General features: G+C 33.4%; 1 protein-coding gene and 1 long non-coding RNA gene across 2 annotated transcripts in view; one reads left to right on the plus strand and one right to left on the minus strand.

Annotated features, from left to right (window-relative positions):
- Window positions 1-22,514, minus strand: part of LOC117155872 (uncharacterized) — a 69,516-nt gene that overhangs the window by 8,340 nt on the left and 38,662 nt on the right. The window lies entirely within an intron of this gene.
- On the plus strand, window positions 5,988-8,538 carry LOC143303044 (uncharacterized). The gene is made up of 4 exons (XR_013059015.1): window positions 5,988-6,113; window positions 6,981-7,138; window positions 7,224-7,404; window positions 7,487-8,538. It is a non-coding gene; the product is annotated as an uncharacterized LOC143303044 (long non-coding RNA).

Below are 22,514 nucleotides of genomic sequence, written 5' to 3' on the forward strand. Positions count from 1 at the left end.
GAATGTGAAGAAAGGCGAAAAGAGTATTTTGCTCAGGATCTGCTAGAGGACTCAACAGTAAGGCTATCTAGCAGGTCTCCGCCGTATAAACCAGGAGAGGGTGGGATGCTAGGAAGTTTAGGTTAGTTCTTATTATCTCGTTAAATAATTATTTATATAATAGATTCATCACATAAACTATGAAATGAAAGTAAGTGCTCACTTCGTTATATTATGTTTTTATAATATAAATGTGTTGTAAGTATCCTTAATGAAGTAATTAAACAAACAATTTAGATTCAGTTTTATAACCTTTGTCAAAACTATTAAAATTTCTTTATATAAATCGATAATACAGAAAAAGTATTCTTATATCGAACGATATCGATGCTGATAAATATACTTTATACTAGTATAATATATAAGTATATTTATATAATAACAGTATGTAATATGTCTTCATTTTCTTATTTCAAGTCACATACATGTAGCAATAATATGAAAACAAAATATCATGTAAGTAATATCTAATTAACATAATTGGCATATTTTGTTTACATATGAAATAAGCGCTTAATAAGAAACTTGCAAATTGTAAATAGTAATTTTCGCATATTTCCAATTTCCTTCTTCCTCAGGCTGAAAACGAAAACACGAGGGTCCTGCGTATGTATATATGTATAACAGGTGTGAATGAAATTAAAAGCAGTGTAAAATCATTCAGTGTTTTGGTCAATATTCATGCGTTTAAATGTTGTAAATTAAGATAAGTGAGTACATCCACAGCGTGACTTTGACCATGGAATTTCAAAGAACACTCCTCACCGGGATGTGCGTCCGTAAAAACTCAGTCATAACATGCAATTAACAGTTTTGTTTTTGCTGTCAGATTTAAATTGCATATTCATTTGAGAATACTGAGCAATATATCTTTTATACCTTACAAAACGTTCGAAAGTTTCTTGAGCTTGAATACTCTTACACACACACACTCACATATGTATACACATACTCATGTGACTGCATGTATGCATATGTTAATCCTTTATACAAGCTAAAAGATTATGAACTATATAACTTTTATACTGTCAAACAGGTAATAGTTCACTTAAGATAGTGTAATATTTTTTACATTAAAGAATCATACAGATATTTATGTAGGAATCTTTTATATAAATTCTATTCATGTTTATGTAAGTTCTGTTCATAGATTTTTCTGTTGCTTTGATAATTTTCTTTGAACCTTCTAGGCTTACCATAAAAATTGCGATGATAGATGACAAAAATTATTCGTATTAATTTTCATATTAACAGTATACGTGTATCTAACATGTGTTTCGTGGAAGTATCTTTGTAAATCTTTTTATACTTTTTTTTATACTTTTATACTTTTATACTTACAATCGTCTTTTTTATTCCAAGGAACATAAAACGATTACTGTTTTCTATTAACCAATGAATTATAGATGTCAATAAATATTCAAGCAATACTAATACACTGTTGGCCGTAGTTCTCGGGATCCCTTTGAATTCTTTAATTGTTCTTAAAGAGTCTTAAACGGACGTAAAAGAGCACGGCTGATCGTTGCGCGGTTCTTTCGTCAAGGTTCATCGTCGAGACCAGTATTGCGCTACCTCACGGCAAAAGCTCTGTTAAAAGTCATGAAATGAAATTCGTCGCACAATCAGCCAAAACTTCGAAATCCACGAACCGTACGCTTTCTACGAGCATAAAGTCTTAATTTATATCGTTATTACACGACTCCCAGTGAGACAGTCCAACGGCAACGAACAGAAGAAAAGGGACAGAGGGCGAAAAGAAGCGTAAAAACATTTATTTGCCGCACGAAAGCCCGAGATCCGGCGTCGTTAATAATTTTAAAGAGGTCGAGACCTCCTTGGTTTGGATTTGCTCATCGTCGTTTCGCTTTCGATCCGCCGTAAAACGCTCTGAATTGAATTTTTGCAATCCCGCGGAAGGTCATCAGCAACCGTTGCGTCAGCTCGAACAAACGATTCGAAACGGTATTAAGCACGATGGCGATCGAACGTTTGCAACAGATGTTCGCGTATGAAAAAAAAGGATTGTATGTTTGAAGGATCATAAGGTTCGTTTGAATGGGAGGGACACTTTTGGATATGATGAAATTTCATTGGGAACATTGAGATGTATATAACTTTCGTCGCAAATGTTAGTTTGATAATTAACGCTTCTTTATATTTTAATCTTGCTTTCATTTTAGCAAACAAAAAGTATTTATAATTGTATTACGAAGATGTCATACAAAATAGAAATGAAAAATCATGGATATTAGTAAATAACTTTTTCATATCTTATTTAAGGTAAGTACAGCAAGGTAGTATAGTAAGTACTATATATTTTTTAATATATTAGTCGATTCAGTTCGTTTATAAGACGAAGGTATTAACCTATTTGTGAAGAAGTCGTTAGTACAAGAAGAAGTAATAGAAGTTAGTAATAGAAGAAGAAGCTACTATGAATTTAACTATACCATTCAACTTTTTTTATATAAACTTTTTCTATTTATATCCATGGTTCGAACATATAGAACAAGTTTATTAGGAAAAAACTGGGACATCTTGTATATTAAAATATATTAATATGGATGCCTAATAATTGTCATAAGGAAAAACGTCGAAACCATAAGGAAGAGATCCACGACCGGAAAGGAATTTTTATCGCTGCCTCCATAAAAGCTTGTAAAACTACTTTTAGATTGCTGCGTATAAATTCTTTGCCTAATGCTACGTTATTTAGTATAGCACCATATTAATTTATTACTACAACGTTATTCCGAAACTCAAAGTGTAAATTGTGAAGTGTTGATAAACGAGCTGAATGAAATAAGTTATGTACGATTAACATCGACGTTTAGTAAGAAATTAAATGTTTCATTCCGAACACTCTCGTATAAATAAATCAACAGTTATCAAAATGTCCCGTTTTTTTGTTCAAATTGTGAAAGAAGATTCTGAGAAGGAAGAAGTATCGTACTGTCAGATTCGCCACCCAGCTCGACTCCGAAATTTTTATTAAATTCCATTGATGTAGCTAATTTGTATCTGACGAAAATTTTTTTTGTCCACACCCATATGATAACGAGAGGTTCGATAAAACGAAGAAAAAGAAAGAAAGAAAATCGAGAAGCTAGTTTTAAGAAATTAACTTTTTTGTTGGGATATCCCGAACTTTACTGGAATTAATAAACTCAACTTCGGCTCGTGCGCGCTACCATAAATCGTACATGTATACGTAATCTGTATAAGCATGAGAGATATCCACTCGATTTATAAAGTGGCCGACAACGTTCAAACGACAACCAGCAAAGATTGGTCTAGAACGGTTTCCTGTTGAAAGGAGAACGCGCATTGTCGTGTGGACACCTCGGATGAGGTCATTCGGTTCGCCCACTTACTCCCTATGCAGATGACTCGCATTTATGTTACGTTATTTGTATAAAATACGTAAAACGTACCGTGGAATGTGAAGGATCGGCGTACACATTAATTTTACTAAGAAAAACAGCATGAAATGTAAAGAGAATTTCATAAAACAGTAAATATACTTTAAATGTATTTGTCAAAATCCGTCGTTTTGGACGAAATACAAATATATTAAATATATTTATTATCTCTTGTCGTGATTGATATTGCTATAAAAGAGGAAAGAATTAATCGAAATAAATTCAGTTTAATAATCTAAATACGATATACTTCAAGTTAAACATAACGTTTGACCACAAAAGAAACAGAAAAGCAAGTGTTATATATGGAGTAATTCATTTTGTTTCCTTAACTCTCAACATAGTGGTTTACAAAGAGCAGTCCTTAACAGCGATTAAACCTGATAACAATATGATATAAGTCTCTTTGAAAAGCATATAAGCCAAATTATCATAATATATTCTACTTAAGTCCCTGAGTAATCCTACTTTGGTATACTAAGGGTTGAAAAAAAACACTATGCCCAGAACCTCAAACTTTCTGTAACTTCCCCAAGGAAGTCGATCCAAAGATCTTGTCATTGACTCTTTTCGACGATATTTTCGACGTGACCGTCGTTCCAATCAGATTTAATTAACGTCTCTTTACTGACAAGTGTTCGAAGGTGAACGAACTCTTGTCAAGCATTTATCTTATGAAATAATCTGTTCGAGTTATGAGACGAATTTCGTTCGATTTGATAATTTGATGATCAATCAAAGTTTCAATTACTATTAATAAAAACAACTTCGTTAAGGGTACACGCGTGTAATGAAGTAGTTAGTCATAAACAGTGGAATTCGCGTGGGTACAAAGGGTACAAAGGCGGACAAACATTGGACCAGATCGAGCAGATATATTCTTGCGTTATAAACAATATGCAGGTGCGGCCATTTTAAAGCCAGGCCTCGTCACCGCCAAAGAATCGTCATTTTTTGAAAGGGTGAGAATGAGCTCAGCCAAGCTGGACGTTAGTATTACGTGTATCGATAAGATTAGACTAGACCGGTAGGTTTGGCAAACCTTGAATACATTGTCTGATTCAATGTTAAAATGGAACTGTAATTTCCTAATTGTAATTCCTAATTATAATTTGTCCGGAATTTTTGTTTTAAAATTTGTTCTATGTAAGTCGAAATATGATTATGAGAATATAACACAACAAAATGTCATAAGCTTTATGTCATAAAAATCTATATGAAATTTGGGATCAAATATGAAAAGAAAATACTAATATGGAACATTGGATATTAATATAAATCCTAAAATGTAGTATTAAATTGGAATGCAAAAGTAGAAGGAAAGAAACGAATGGAGATAATGACACCATAATAATGTAACGTTTCACGGTAATTAATATATTTTAATTACACATCATTTCTTAGAGTAATTAGAATTGTTAGAGGAGTTTGCTTACTCAAACTTTAAACGAAAATACCAAAGAAGAATTTGTCTGAAAATTTTTACAGGAAACGTCGTTAAGCAATAAATCCTTGTTTAATCGGTTGTAAAGATAAAAAGACAAAACACTTAAAACACGATTAATGTCACACGTTTGTACATACATAATGTTGCACAAGTTTGAACTCGAGAACCTAGTTTTTAAGAGCTCATTAGGCTTCTCTGAAAGGTGACGTTAAATAATGAGGTACACCGTTTCTACCGCGGTACGCCAATAAGCGGTTGCGACGTCCTAAAATTAATCTACAAAAAGAAAACATCAAACGATATCGATTGCTCGCTCTTAGGCATTGTAAGCAAGAGTTCAATATTGACGCAATCGTACGCAATAACGTAATTAAAACGCAACGAATGATACGAATGAAGATATGAATGACGGCGATTCACAGGTGCGGCCGCCGCGCCGTTTCAAAAGCAAACTCATCGTGAAGGAATCACGGATTTGAGAAGTTGCAAGTGGGCGCGAGCCAAGTTGTTGCTGTCGCCCCCGTTTCAATGCTTCTTTTTAATGTCTTTCGCGATATATAACTGTCTGACCTACTTAACAATAACTGGTCGAAAAGTGGAAAAAATGTTATCTAACACACACACACACACACACACACAGAGTTATTTCATATCCTTCGTTCTGATCTGATCTAGATTTAGAAACGTTAATTAAGTATAGAAGAATTTACATAAGGTTTTCTTTTAAATGATACAGAAGATACTAAAAGTAGTATAGTTTTAATAGTTTTAATATTTATTCTACTTAACTTAAAAGATGTAATACAATGATATAGTAACAGGAGTTATGTTTTATCAAACAGAACTTATGAATGGTCTTAACAGTTTCTTCAGAATAATAATTTTCTCGTCCAATCATGAAAAGTCAATTTCGTTGCAAGTGAATGAAATCACACTCACTCCAGACAACGAGTGGCACTATCATTGAAGTGAAATATCTTAAACACGTTTAACATTTGCCCCTGACTATCAACAAAACAGCAAACAACGATTATCATAAACCTACGTTACAAGATTTTGCTCGATACACTTACAAGACACTCTTCTCTAAAGTCAGATGGGCTCAATTACTTTAATTACTCAAGAACTCAGCACGAAGCGTAACAACATGTTTCCATTTTACATTCTGTCAAAAGGAGCGACAACTGAATGTACAACTCCATGTAAGTTGAAGTAATTCGTTATCTCGTTCAGTAGGATCGAAAATACTCGAGCAAAATTTTTACTCGAGGCTAACCTAACCAAAAGAGGGCATCAATCGTGTACTCGGGTATTTTTCTCCTATTCATCGCGTCAGCATATTTTTCAACCAAGCGAAATAAATACATTCCTCTCGGGGCTTATTTATTTTTGGTAGAACTGACGTGTTTGATTTCAGTCGGCCGACGTGTCGGCGTAAAGCACGTGATCGAGGAATCAATGTGCGTATACGCAGCAAGTAAATGACACGAGCGTATCAAGTTCTGAGGAATATGCGAAATGGCTCATATAGGCTCATAATCAAGGTTGCGACTGGGTGTGGCGAGGAGCATGCACACAAGCGTACACTGTCGATTCTGACATTTTAGAATAGAACTTCGTTTATTCGAACAGGTCGGGAGCAAGGCAATTTGGATAACCGAACAGTTCCGATGAATAAAATTCGCTATCCCCTTCCAGCTTTCCTTATTAATTCAGATATTAGGATTTTAGTGCTACGATTTCGATTGTATCTTCTATTGACACACAGACTACACACTCTTTATCTTCCAATGAAATGTTTTTTGCATTTCATTTTCACAGCATGACATTTTTGTAATAATTTGAGAGTATTACTAGATGATACGAAATTTAATATACATGGATCTAATTAATCAGGAAATACAGTGGTGTGCAAATAATTTTCGTAACCACTGTGGAATTTATTTCTTTATAAGAATAAGTGGTATACGTATTACGAAATTACGTTCGATCGTAGTTAGGGTAATAGAGGCTCGGCATTAACTTGTTCGTATTTTAAAATTGTGCCATAACTTATTTCACTGTTGCAGATTCCAATACTCGAGGATGTGTCCTTTTGTAAACTCGTGATTGAATTACACGTTGTTGAAGAGAAGCAAGTATCCGGATATTTTTCAGCGGCAGCGTGTATACACACATGATTCGATACCTTCCCTGTAGATAGCTCGTCCAACCCGTTTGTCCCAATGTAAGCGAGTCTTTTTTCCATTAAGACTAAATTGTCTTTCTTCTGACGACGCACCGTCTGTCAATGAGCGCTTTTGTCCTGACAGCTCCGCTGTACTCAGCTTCGATCTCGTTTCATTCCGGTCGTTCCTCCCTTGCGGTGCTGTGTCGATGACGATGTATGTATATCATCTGTCCAAGGTCGCTGTTTGTTTTTTGGACATTCACGCTTTTCGATGGAAAAAGTTTACTTCGCCGATGGACGCAAATTGACTAATTTTACGTAGCGTACGACGGTTTCTGATTGGCACGTTCTTTTCTCCGAGAAAAAAATTATTTCATTTTTGACGAGTAACCTTGAATATGGTAGGAAGTTCCTGGTTTAAGAGACGAAGTTCCAAGTTAGGAATTTCGACGATCAAGACGTGCACGATGAAACAGAGGGCGACGTCGATGTTGAGGACTGCATGAAAGTTACGAGCTTGTTCTACAGGATAATAACCTTGAAGTTCGTAGTTTTGTACTTGATTATTGTGTAGTGAGAAAATCTAACATGACTTATGTGGTAAGGTATCATATATTTTGATTAGTTCTTTTGAAAAATTAAAGTTCTGTATCTAAGTAGAATGTTTTTTCATATAAGGTCAAATATGTATTCTTGTATTCGTAATTTGGATCTATGCATGAAAGAATTAGAAATTATTCTTTATTCTTAATTATAATGAAATATTGATAATATTTATAATTATAACGAAAAAATACAAATGTTGCTACTTCAGGATTAAACATTTTTAATTGCTTTCAAAATATATAATTTCAGTTAACTGTTCTGTACCTACACGAACTTCCTTCTTCTTTCATCTGGACAAGTTCTTCAGGTAGGTAAGTGTTTTTTCTATATTAAGCTAGTCCTGATTTTTATCGCGCTATATTCGAGTAACTATAGCACTGTTTCTAGACGATGTAGGTACCCAACTGAATAATGATCTGAACAGGTTCAGTCGTTTAAGATGACAAGTTGTCTGTTTCTGATTTAAAAGTCGAAGTAACTATACAACTAAAAGTCTCCTTATTGGATATATGTAATTTTAACGAACCTCACTCCTGTTTCTTTCCATTCTGTAAAATACATAAATTCATGTTGATATAATATATAAAACCACGATAAATCTATATTTGTTAATTTGTTGATTTTTATATCCATTTTGACGATTAAAAGAAGATACTTATATAACTATAAAAATCTGACATTATGAATATGAAATATATAGAAGCTAATAAAAAAACTTCATTAGGAAATAAGGGTATGTAACAATACTTTTTGTAACCACTGTATCTTATATAATATATGGATATCCATTTGATACAAGCCACGCCATGACATCAGCGTTTCCAAACAAAAGTCAAAGGAAGACTGCACTATAGCCGTTTCTTCGCATATCTTCCTTATTACTCTTATTTTACTAACTGGAAAATAATAAACCAAAACATTCCATTAACGTGGTATCCAAATAACCTCGTAACAGCTTCGGGCATCTATTTAAAAGATAACTCGTCGCGTCGCGTCGCCAGGAAAGGAAAAGGTCGACGATAAAGGGAAGATCGCCGTGAGTTTCACACTTTGAGCGCTCTTCCAAAGAATGTTACATTCTTACTTCATTCTTGCGCTACGACTTTTTCCACCAAGTAACAAAGATAATTCGTTTCGCGAGTTATGATTCAGAAATAACTTCGTATCCTTGAAATTTATAGCGATTTACGAAAGTAATCAGCGAAAGGACGCGTGTGCTTCGTTGTATCCGAGTAGAATCCTGGCAGATCTTCTCCTTTGGCGCGTTAACAACGGTTTAAGAATCAATTAATAAGCGGCGTATCTCGGCGCAACAATGGCAATTTCCTCGGATTTCATGGCGATTGCGCGCCAGTCTCGATCATTCCCACGCCTCTTTCGGAAAAAAATCCGCGGAATTATGATCGGGCGAAACTAATCACGCTGCTTTAACACTCCGCTCGATATAACGCTCTTTCATATTCTCGATACCGCTCATGCCAACGTTCTGGCAAATTATCGTGCAGCAAAACAATTCATGACGTTGAGTAAGTTCAAAATTGTTACTGCTGTAAAGTGATGTAAGGAGAGACAGGAAGTTCGTTCTTTAGGTATCCATTTCTTTTTACGAGAAATCGTAATCTTTCGAAATGTATGACAAAGCGATATCGTAATAAGACTTGTTAATTCCCAATTAATATTATTGATTTTGGATATTTAGCAGTGAAACTATTGATGACTGTAGAATAAAATTTGTGTCAAAGAAACCAAAGTAGGAGCTTAATACTTAGTTCGTAAGTATTAGGATACTTGGAGAAAATGCGATAAATCTGAGCAATTATTAGGAATCAAAGTATATAGAGATCAAAGTATTGAAAATTGCTACCTTGGATTATAGAAAACTGTATATTCTATATCATAATAAAAATCTGGTAAATAATAGATAAATATAAATAATTTACTTACAAAGATTTTTTGAAGATTTCTGGACGTCTAACTTGTATGGATACAAGTACAGTTGTATTGTTGTATAGTTTTGTTCGATTAATTGTTCATCTGATGATGTAAATGATGTAAAATTTCTGTGACGGATATAGCATATATAGTCATTTTAACAATTGTAATAGCTCCATATAATTAATTTTATTTAGTGATCGACATTTTACACAGTAAAAGTGATTATTTCTTGTCGCATATATGGCACAGGATAGTGAATGCAACCGAATAAATACCAAATATGTTAGTCTAAATTGTTATGGCTACATATGTATGAGTAAACGATACAAGTTAAGGGTTAACGATACAAGGGAACAAAGAAGTGGTATAGAGTTTATGATCAAAATAAAGAAGCCAAAGCTTTGAATCGCACCCGGAGAACAGTGTCACCGGGATTTTATTGCGAGATTCCAGCCACTTGTCTAAAACGAAAACCCTGAAAACGAGTGAAATATCTTGCGAAACGTGACTAAAAGAAGCAAATATAATAATGGCACGTTAAAGCATGAAACAAGGATTAGTTGGCACTTATGACACGTTCAGTTTATTATAAAGCTATGAACTTTATTCGTCTGCCGTTTAATCGCTTTCTAACTATGACTTTACCAACGTCTATTCTTCGTTTTGTAACATGCGAAATGTACGATAATTTCTGGATTGAATTGTTCTCCTCTATGCAGTGTTATTCTAGAAGAACTAGTAGAACTAGTGTTATAGAAGAACTGTAATCATGGTTAACTTTTGAGATAGCAATAAACAAGATTAATGATGTTATTAAACAGCTTGCTAATGTAATTGAGAGGCTGATAAACGCAGATATTTATCTCGTGCTAGAATAAACATAGATGCGTTTTCGTAGTAATATGGCTTGCTTTACAATATAGTTATTCTATTTGTTTTTTTTGAAAATGCTCTTTGCACAATTCATTGTTGCCTGTCATTTGAATGATATATTATTTAATCAATTATATATTTCTTTGATAGTATTTATATAAATTAATGTTAGCAGAAGCAACATGAATTACTTATTTACTGCGTTATTGTCTTTCACTTATTGTATATCATATGTTTTTACATGTAATTATACAAAATGTGACATGTTATATTATTCAGTAAATAATTTTAATCCATTTCAAAAATATATATTCTTATATAGAATTTAAATGTATAAAGTGTACGAATGTGAATATAAACTAGAATTAGAAAAATAATTTTTATAATATATATTTATAATATACAATGTATGAACAATATAACATTTTTAAAACAGATCTTTTAAACGATCAGCTTCGTTAAGCAAGATTTCAGTCCTATAATAATTTTTTTAGGCTAACTTCAAATTACTATTCACATGCAATTATATAAACGATCATGCAGATGCAAACTTTTAGTAGGCTTGATAATACACTTAAGGCATATAACATTCACTTATATATACATACTGCTACGTTAATAACGATAATATATATATATATATTAACAAACGTAATATTAGCGGCGATAACAATGAGCGTATGAGCAATAACGGCAACGAAACATGTTCATTGATAATCATTCATATGTTCGGTGCCGACCATGACCAATTAGTTTTTGTTATTATAATTGAATAATCATGGTTCAGACAAGAAGCGGTTAATACGCGATCGTATGCATTAATTGCGATATTTAATAATAAGAATCGATGTTGCCTTTGAGTTAACTTTCGAATTCAAGGTCACTATATAGAGCTGTTATTTGAATACATTGAATATTTTACAAATTTTTGTAATATCGTACATAATAATACATACTTGAATATAGATATTCTTGAAATTTGTGAATTCCTGCGAATTTCTGCGAGATACGTATGTGCTATCGAGTTGCGTGCACGCAGAACGAGCGTGTGTACTGAGAAAAAGTAAGGGTCAGTTTTCAATGTCTCGCCAGCGAAAGTTTAACTAGCATGCGTGTGCCCGGCAATGCTTACACAATGCACAGTGGCGTAATTTCGTACTCGGGGACACCGTAATAAATGTTTCAGTCCTCCCACACTCCAGTTCTATATAATTTACGTAAGGTGTGCAGCCGTGCTTTATATAGTCAAACAGGAAAGCAACTTTTAGCTACGGTCTATTTATTTTTCGGTTAATCCTGGATGAATAAAAGAATTAAATTTTGAGTTTGGACTAGAAAATTCTATTTCTTTTACTGCTTAGATTTCTATTCATTTATTTATATTGATTTAATTGGCATGTTAGATACATATGTAAGAGTAATTTGTTAAATTCATCCTTGAAGAACTATTAATATCTAACTATCTAAATGCTAATGTTTTCACGCTCTAGCAATAGGTACTTAAATTTTTCAAGAATTTTATTATGTTATTTGACAAACAACAATACGAGATAATTATATTATTTGAGATAATCAACCCTGTGGGAGTAAACCAAGATTTGGAGCTGATTGTCACACGTTACCCTATGCTTATTTTAATATTCAGAAATAGAAGCACAAATTAAGTTTTTTTTCTCTTTCAATTACGAGCTATATTTTTGTTTCACACCGCAAATTGACGATCCTGCTTCTATTGTTCTTTCCTAATGTCATATTTTTCTTTCCATAAGAAACTTACAAAGCTCGTAAAACGATCTAATGCTTCGTATATTATGAAATATTGTACCCCCATAAACATCTGCAGTCCATTAACGGACAAAGGTTCCCGTGCAAACAAACCTACTCGAATCTGAACAACCACTGTCTACACCGAACACCTACGCTCCACGGAACCATCGATCAAAACGAAAACGAAAAACGTCATTGAATCACGCACGGGGTCGCGCGACCTTTTGATGCCGGCATCAAAAGGTCGCGCGAAGTGTGTCGACAAACGAGTGAAGGAACGCGAACATCGTCACCGCGACTAAAGGCGCGTCTCCTCCTGGTTGTCTATTTTTGTTATATACGAAACCAGCTCAAGTAGATAAAATCTACCTTTGCCATGTATTAAGGACGAGAGAGATGAAAACGTCTACGTATTACATTCTTTCTTCGGTATTGGATAATCGCACGAGGTCACGAAACCGAGCAAGCGAGCGAGTGAGCAGGACCGAATGCGAACACGCGAACACCGTTTCTGTAGAAAAGTAACGGACCGTTGGACGAAAAGTATTCGGGTCATTGATTGAACGGCTGAGACGAGGCGCCTTGGTATCGGATACATCATCCTAATGACTTCCTCGTGCGTGGGCAACTGTTTGGATTCTTCGACACAGGGAACCCGACAGCCGTGGTAAAGACCGCCGTTTCGACGCCTGGCGCCAAGGAGTTTGGAATTTCGCTTATGCCCAGTCTGTCGTAATTAAATGATTTTGGTCGATTGGATATCACGGAATTTTTGTCTTTCCTTTTTTCTTTATTGATTTAATCTTCTATAAGTAGAGTTTTCTTTGATTAAGGGAAGAATTATATATTAAATAATTAGAAATTATTTTCATTAAATACTATAGTCTAGACTCTAATATAGTAATGTATGATATTATATAACGATCTGTAAATAAAATGGGATTTAAGAGATAAAAATATGTATTACATAGTCATACCGTGAAGCTCGCTTAGATCATGTTTTATTATAATGAATCAATCTAATATTTTTTTGACATATCTTTCTTTTTTAAAGTTATCCGCACATAAATGTCTGATGATCCTACAGTTTTTCTTTCTCCATAGCCAAAAATTGCCAAAAAAGAAAAATTAAAATTATATTGGGAGTTATAGGAGAAGATGGTCGAAATTTTGAAAGCTTCGTTTTGACAGGATTAAATTTACCCATGGCTAGGATTTCGTTTGGTTCAAATTTCGTTTGGTGTCTAATTTCCTTCTTTAACCCATTTCTTCTTTGTTTAATCCTTTTCTCCACCGAGGTCACAACATCACGCTACGTGAGAGCCATCGTAATTTAAAGCGGCTATACACATAAGTTGAAGAGCCATGAAAGAAACATTGCTTTTTCCTTATAGTCCACCAGTGAATGATCCATAAATCGAACGTTCTCATAAAACAGAAGCTGTCGATTCGTCCTGCGGCGATTCAATGAACGCGACCAACGGAATAATAAAGAAATTCGCAATTAATCAGGTATACAATCGTGTACCCGCGACGGCTTGATTATAAGGCATTATAGACTCATCAAGTAATTACTCGCAATACGGTTTCGCGTTACGCCAGTTCAACGGAGCTCAATAAATCGCTCGGCCTCGATGTATGTGTGCATACGTGTATGACTTCCTCACACGAAATATGGTCGTAATGGAAGCCATTATAACCGGCATCGCTTGTTTATAATCCGCGAAACGCGGGATAAACGATTGCCTCTACTCTCGAGGACGGCATGGAAAAGTTTCCTCGTATTAAAATGATTTCACGTGGCTTACGAGGAAGTAAATTAACCCTGCTGCGATCCTCGAACTTCTATATTTCGATCTCGCCTCCACTTTAACAAGCAAAAAGGACTTATAATGTTATAAGATGTTTAACATGAAACTGAAACGAGAAATGATACTATGAACATTTTTATATTTTATTCAAACTTAAAGTATCTTTTATCGCTAGAAAAATACAATTGATCGAAAATGATAGGAAGGCTGCAACACGGTTAAGAGTATCGCTTTTGACTCGGGAACTCGTGATTTTAAAATGACGGAGATTTACAGTAAGAAATTCATAATATCATCGTCGTAGAAAAATTATAACGAAAGATGAGGATTTAAATATTGATGTATATCAAAAGTAACCTCGACCTGTTATGGATATGCATACAGTGAGTACATATAGACATCTCTATATTATTAAATGTATATAAAAATAGATATAACTACATGTTACACACAGACGAATACATTACATTAATAAATATACACAGAAAGAGTTAATTATATATATTACCTACCATAGATATCTATTACAACCATTTGCAGTTGTATAAAATATGGAAAGTAAAGTATTCATTAAAAGTATTATAATAGTTAAGATGAACCATCTTTATTTAGGCCTCATCTTTTTAGTGGTTTTCATAAAAATCTAAATTTCCATAAACATTTGAAATCCTATTGTTCAAAAATATCTCTCCAATCACATAAGATATCATGAATTATCATAAATTATGAATATGATATGATATCATAAATAAAATACTACCTGTACATAAGCACATGACATTATTTCAATAAATATATACGTATTCCATGCGTGTTCATAAAAGTTCACTGTGACGAATGTCTAAGAGCGATACGCATAATCTGATGCTCATAATTTCTAACAATTATCTGAGCGAAACGATTTTAATCCTATCGACTAATGTATGGTAATCGTTTCCGTGAAGCGAAACTTACAGTATTAAAAATGACAAATTACAGAAGAGAATCGTAATAGGTTGAAATTAGGGAAAACATAACCAGCTGAGTTTCGTAGTAAAAACAAAAGAAGCAATGTAATGAGGAAATTAACCAGAAGATACTTTTTTTCTTTTTTGATAATTATCTCTAGCAATTTCTTTTTCCGTATAATTATCGCGCACGATTCTTGAAGCAATCGATAAACATTATTCAGACGTATGAGAACATATTATCGATAATTTATATGCTAATAAAAGATACAATGCCAACCAGACTTTTTTGAATAATAAGCCCGTTGTTATGGTTTACGCCTACAATAGTTCCGCGTGAAACGAAGGAAGTCTACTTTCTTTGTTATTTGTTTTGAACGTAGAGTTGAAAATATCAGAAATACAACTGTAGAGAAAAATTCTAGATGAAATATAATGATATTAAAATGTTAAGAACGGCGGTTCAGAAGTTCACAAAATTAACTGTGACGTCAGAATAATTAAAAGTTATTTAATGCTTTAGACAATATAATACTGTGAGTATATTTTTTTGTTTATTTGAAAAATTATTTCATATTTATATAATTTTGAATCTCTAGGAAGCAGTAGATTCCCTTTTTAATAAAAGCTAACTACGTAGATCTAATAAACACAATTTAATATTTAATTTGAGAAACTTGACTCGTAGAATCATAGAATTTTGTTCCTTATAAGTTTGTACGTTCTTAAACAAGCATTTTCTATATCCTACGCATAATTTTCACAAATCTTTGTCTTTATCTTATTAACAGCATGAATATCTCAAAAGTATGTTTTAACCAATTACTATTAAATTATTTCAAATTCGCTCATTCTCCGAATTCTAATATCGTACGACTGATACTTATTTCATTCCATAAAACGAAATTACGTAAGTACTATATATGTATTTTCATAATTTTACAATTTCTTTGCAGATAGATCACTGCTATAATTCTGTCGTACGTTCACCAACGTTGTTACTACAAAAGGTGTGAAAAGTCGTCATAACAAATCATTATGAAATCGATTGCTCTGGGTATTGGAGTGACGAACAGATCGTAATGAACAATTTCTTAGTGCGGCCTTGCTATATTACGTCAGGAAAGCAGAGCAGGAGAACAGTTTAACAGTGTGTTCGAGTCTAGAACTCACACATTAGAAACGTGAACTCTGTCTCCCGTGCCAGTCTGAACGCAATTTCTGATCGAACACGATCGTGAAAGGCTTAGCATGGCTATTATATAAACTTTGTTTGGATCAACGAGAAAATGATAGAAGGAGGGAAGATATTATGATTTTCTAGAATATAGATTTTAAGTTTAAGTGAATCAAAGATCAAATAATCCAAAGGAGAAAGGAAATAATATTACATTTGATTAAGATTATTGGAAATTATTCAAATTAGGCATTTTTATCATAAAATGATTATGATTCATAAATATGACCTCTTCTTGTGAATAATCGATATGATTATTGGTGAAGGGTAACAATTCTTAGTGTATGTTGTGTTGAATATAAAGAAAGAAATATTGTTAGATCTCCATGGTGAATCCGGCAGTACATATTTTCAAATATTAAAAAGTTAAATATTCTATTATAGTTTATATAGTCTATTATATTCTAACGTTAATACAAGTTTTTTGTATTAATTACATTAAAGTGTGTTGGAAAATTAATTATTTTTAATCCCAATTTTCCATTATTGTAATTACAGAGAACGATTTATAATTCTATGTTTTAGTTTAAGTAAAAGGTATTTCTAAATTTAGTTCAACTTTCCATTGTATTAACTAATCTCTAACGAACAATAAACCTATTCTTAAATTTTATAACAGAAACTATTACTTGTATGAATATGTAACTAAAGTTACTTTAAAATACACAAGCTGTAACTGAAATAAGTAGCTGAGCAGTAGCATTGAATTTTACTTGTTCAGGACGAAAATAGATTGTACAAATATAGCTCTGGAAACTTGTTCTTTCTGACATATAAACGCTTTTTATCTGAGTTGCAATTTCACAGAAATGACTCTTACGCTTGTCAAACATTTAGGTAGAGGATTCACTGTGGCACTCAATGTCAGGGTGACTTGCCCTTGTCAGTTACAAGTACTGTTATCACTTATTTCTACAAAAGAAAAAAAAAATGATTACGGTACTTGTAGCTCTACATATGAGAAACGATAACATTACCTGTAACTCTGCATGTTCTGTCATTCTTATGTGTCATTCTTATAACATTCCAATACAAACAAAAAGTGTTTTAATCTCGGAAAAGAAACTTCCACGCTTATACAACCTTTCTTTATATCTAAAAAGAATTCTTTCTCTCTTAACATTCAATATAAAAGTTCGCTCATTTATTTCGATCACACCCAGTATAACGGATAAAACCATCTCATTAAAAAAACAGCAATCAAATTAATTACCGGTATCATCAACGAAACATTTTCCAATAAATTATTCGAGTTCCGCGCGTTCTTTTCGAATGGATCGTTTTAATTAACAAAAATGCGACGGACAGAGGACAAAAGCCATTTACTGTAAAACTGCATCACGCTCATTTATCTGTCAAGGTCCTCGAAATTAATCCGCGTAACACCGACTTGCGACTGCTCGTGAAAGGAGTCAAACAGTCTATGGCAAGGAAAGCAAACGAAGCCACGGAACATAACCTCCTCTTTATTCTCTCCATCCACGAGCTGCAAAGTGATTCGAACGGCCGTCAGTTTTTAAAGCAACTTTTAATTGAGACGTGAAGGCGTTTTGCACGACCGACACAAGGACGTCTCCGCGATTCTTTCATCGGACAGAGGAGTCTCGTTACAGCGAACGGCACCCTATATTGTTCTTTGTGAATATCCTCTACGACTCCCTGTTTCGTCTTATTTTCGACGACGAACTCCTTTTCGAAGGACATTACACACTAAACACTTACCAACAATTACCAACATTAAACACTTCGTTAAGTATTACATTAAGTAAACATACGACGAATGTTACGAACATTTAATCTTCGTTAAGTATAATGAAAGTACAACAGTGTATACAATCTTTAATACCTTATGCAAGTGCTAATTACTCAATATAAACGTATAAATAAAATTTTCCAAGCGTAACAAACGAGCTATTTATTTTTGCCAAGACTAAACACGTTCAACCACATCTATTTCGTCATCTAACATCGTCTATTTAATTTCGAGGTCTTATAGAATTATTCAGAACGGAAACATTTAGATTACAGCGTGCACTTGCAGCGATTTGAAGAATTTTTCTCGTGCCGGATATTTGAAATAACTATACCGGTGCAACGCGAGAAAGATGTGACATTAGTTAGTGACGGGTGTGTAAGAAGGATTGCGAGCTGGCAGTAGAGTCATAGAAAATGAGGTGCATCGTGGTCAGCGATTTATCCTCGAAAATGGGTCAACGTCGTACATTTGATCTTGGCATTTGCAATCTGCAATGTCCATCACGGGAAGCTAGCGTCTTCGATGACGAAGTGAGGTTTTATGGAAATTGATCACAATGCCAGTGTCAATTGCATCAAGTGGAGATTTAAGTGTGTTAATTACGTTTTACATGAATGAACATTCTTTTTCAGTGAATCAATATCTTCTAATTCGCACGATTTTAGTATTTTCTTATTATAGGTATGTTTGAGTTGTAATTTGCATATTTGTAATAAATTATAAATTGAATATTATTTAAAATTAAATGTTATATTAAATAATATTTTATGTTAAGTATATTATATATTACATATGTTGTAATACGTAGTTATAGATTTTATAATGTTTATATATTGTACATTCATATTTATAATATTCATTTAGAAAGTTATATAAAGCGAATGGAAGAATATTACGGTAAATCAGTGGGAATTAATACATAAAATATTTTCAGATATAATTCTCACGATATACATATATGCAAATTATTTTAAAAGTCAGGTAAACTTTAAGGAATGTATTTGAATCACCGACTTTCCTCCGATCTAGATAATTATATTCGCACGCTCCGGGTTTCATTTTGATTGTCATGTCTGGGGGGAAAGTTGCGATTGAAAATAAATTTTGTTCCATCCACGTGAACTGTCAGTCAAGTAACTCTTACCTCTCTCCGTGGGCCAACACGATTTTAATCCGGAATTTCGGAATAGTTTATCTTATTCAATTTCTTTCGTCCTTCTTTCAAATGCAAATTTGAAAATTGCAATAGATATTATATTTAAGGATAAGCAACATTCAGAATTGTTTCTGAAATTACTTCCGAAGTAATGCAAAGTAAAAAATTTCTTAGTATTTCCACAGTTATAACAATTTGAATTTCATTATTGATACAGTCAATTCACAAGTTTGCTACGAAGTAATCTTCAAAAAAATGAAATAATAATAACAAGAATCTAATATCGTTATAATACAGTAAACATTGAGGATGGGATTTCTGTTTTTATAGTATTTCGCACTGAAAATTATCTGCCAAACAATTTTTCTTAAATTGTACTAGTTACTGAAAAATAAACATTACTTTCTTATATCGTTTCTTATATGAGAATCTGTGACAAGATACGGTTCGCATAGCACACAGAATTCTGTGAATCAAATTATTAATCGTTGATCATTAAACATTCAAATTATATTGAAAAAGTCGGAAACCGTTTAAATAAGCACTTTGATTATTCGGGTCGCTTGAACCATTAAGAGCGCTCGATATAAAACCATCATGCTCTCCACACACGATTATGCTATCTATTTCCTCGGCTCTATTTATTATTAGTTGATATTTTATAATACTGCCAGAGCGATTCGAGGTTGTTCTCGCATGCGATTAGTTTCTGATATTCCTGCAAAGTTCACCTTACATAATCTAAAATCAATGCTGTGTTCCCACTCACAAGCTGACCACGATTGCGGGCCCGTCCTCTGTAATCGTGATCTGTCTTCTTTCACGATACGTCGCTAATTGCATAATCGATAAGCTAAGACAGAATTTCAATCGGCATTGATAACCCACTATTCGTGATCTCGTAAATCTACTGCGCCATTTCTGCATTACCGATTTTCCATGAAGTATCGTTCTCTACAAGTCAAAACCACATTGTTTTTTTTAATTAATATTTCGTCTGTTTGCTTAATTAACATTTAATCTTTAATAGGTGTAAACTTTAAATAAATTGGCAGAGTGGTGAAAGAATAGCAAAAACTCAAATGAAAAGCATATGCGACACTTTGTATCTTATAAACCTTATTAAAAAAGAAAATAGAGGAATTTTGGCAATTGAAAATATTAATTTCCCTAACACTATCTTTATCCTTTAAAATAACAACTTAAGTACCAATACAAAATGAATTTGTTTAACGCTATATACATATAACAAATGTATGTATGCATTAATAAAATTTCATTTTGCATGTTTTTATTCTTTTTAATGTGTATACAAAAATTATTCTTTTATCTATGTGTCTAAATTCAATTAACTCGAGCTGTTATGTAAAAAATATTACTACACTAATATATTACTATAATATTTCGTTCATATCATATATTATAATATTTATTTAATATTATAACACACCGTTATTATATAATAATATAATATTTCACATGTTATGACAACGTTCCAGATTTGAGGGGTGTGTGCAGACGTCTGTAACTAGCTGTATTTAGATATCAAACAGAGAAGCAGCTGTCATCTAACGAACGATGGAACGAAAACATTCCGATGATCGACGTCTCTATCCAACGATTCTAACGACCTGTTTCATCGATCGTCGCTAAATCAACAGAACCCTACGTCAACCTCGAAACACGAAAACTTCCGTGTATGGTGCGTTTTCGTCATAACTGATCGTCCTGGCAACAAGTTATTACTTGTGCATTGCTCGGTCAGAATAGATAGGATAGGTCTCATCTGGGAGGTGGAGTACGGAGAGCCACGGCCTGGCATTTACTCACAGTTATGTGAAAGGCATATCGGCCGTACCAAGGTACTCCTACATAGTACGCACACTTGCACAATACTTTGTGCACTGGCGTTATTGAGTCCGACCGTCGCGTCGGCGGGACGGTAGAATAATTGTCCAGACTAGAGAAACCAAAAGGTATCTATGTTTGCTGAGCCGTGCTTCTTACATGTGATTGACTGTCTTTCAATTTCTTATCTGTGCGACTTGTCTATTATACTCTGTTTCCTCGTGAAATAGGTCTCAAAGAAATATTTAGCAACTTTGTGATTTTCGTTGGCAATATATATGGCTTGTATGAAAGTGGAGCTTGTGAAGCGATTCGTTGGCAGTTGAAAGTTAGATGATATCATAAGCTATAATTCGCTACATCGAACATGATCTGTAGTCTCTGTTTTATTTCGGTGTATTGTTTGAATTTTCATGAAATACGGGCATAAATTATATTTGCACAGAGTTATTTATGGTCTGGTATTCGGATATATATTTTTAGATGCTCAGTTGGCTATAAACATGTTGAATCCTTTATCTACAAAGTAACAGGTACAAATGTAGAACTTCATCACCGTGTGTTTCCTATTATTTAATTAATTAAATAATTAATCAGCTCTGTTAACTCAGTATTTTGTTCCAGTCATGTTAATTTTCCTTATAAGAATTATAATTGTGTAAGTTTTTGATAAATATACTACTACCGCTATTTACTTATAGAGGTTGTCAATCTGCTACAATAAAATTCAAAATAATGATGCTTTATTAATGAAAAAAAATAGTTGGGTCTTTCAAACCAAAACATCATTTTTGTTAATAAAAGGATATTAAGAAGAAGGAAATTTCATAAAATTCCTTTACATTCCTAATAAACAAATACTTCAAACAAATTCTAATATTAATAATAATTCTCAATAAATATATACACTTTCAGAAAAATTTGGCATACACATGAATTTGCAACAATTTTAGATTCAGACCAACACTAACTTTCAATAAACACTCATAGTTCACCTTAATAAAAAGTACAAAATAACCTTGCCATTTAACAGTTTTATCGTCAAAATCTATAATATACGAAAAAAGGAGCAATGCGAAATCAATTGGAAGACTTTTATCCTCTACATGCGACGTTCGTTTCCATACATACACACGTGCGCGTGTGGTAAAACGCCTGTGGATATGTTACCTGGCAAGAGTAATCGCGATAATCGGTGTAACGTTTCTTGTTAATCGTTCGTTATAACTCAATCAAGATCGAAAGGCAGTCTCTTATGAATTACAAATAAACGTGGAAATAGAATCGTGGAGTTCTCGTTAGGTGTGCTTGTTCTTTAACAGTAAGGACAGGGAAAAAGTCGGCTTCGACGCGGCTAATTTACGGTGTCCATGTTACACGCTGAAGGTAGCTAAAATCTGGCGCCATTCCGTGATCGTTCGTACGTTCATTAATTAGTGACGATATCCATAGCGACGATAAACGGGCGTAGTCGCGAGTCGAAAACCGTTAGGATAG

The sequence above is a fragment of the Bombus vancouverensis genome, chromosome 8, assembly GCF_051014615.1.
Source record: "Bombus vancouverensis nearcticus chromosome 8, iyBomVanc1_principal, whole genome shotgun sequence".
In the NCBI taxonomy this organism is placed as follows: Eukaryota; Metazoa; Arthropoda; class Insecta; order Hymenoptera; family Apidae; genus Bombus; species Bombus vancouverensis.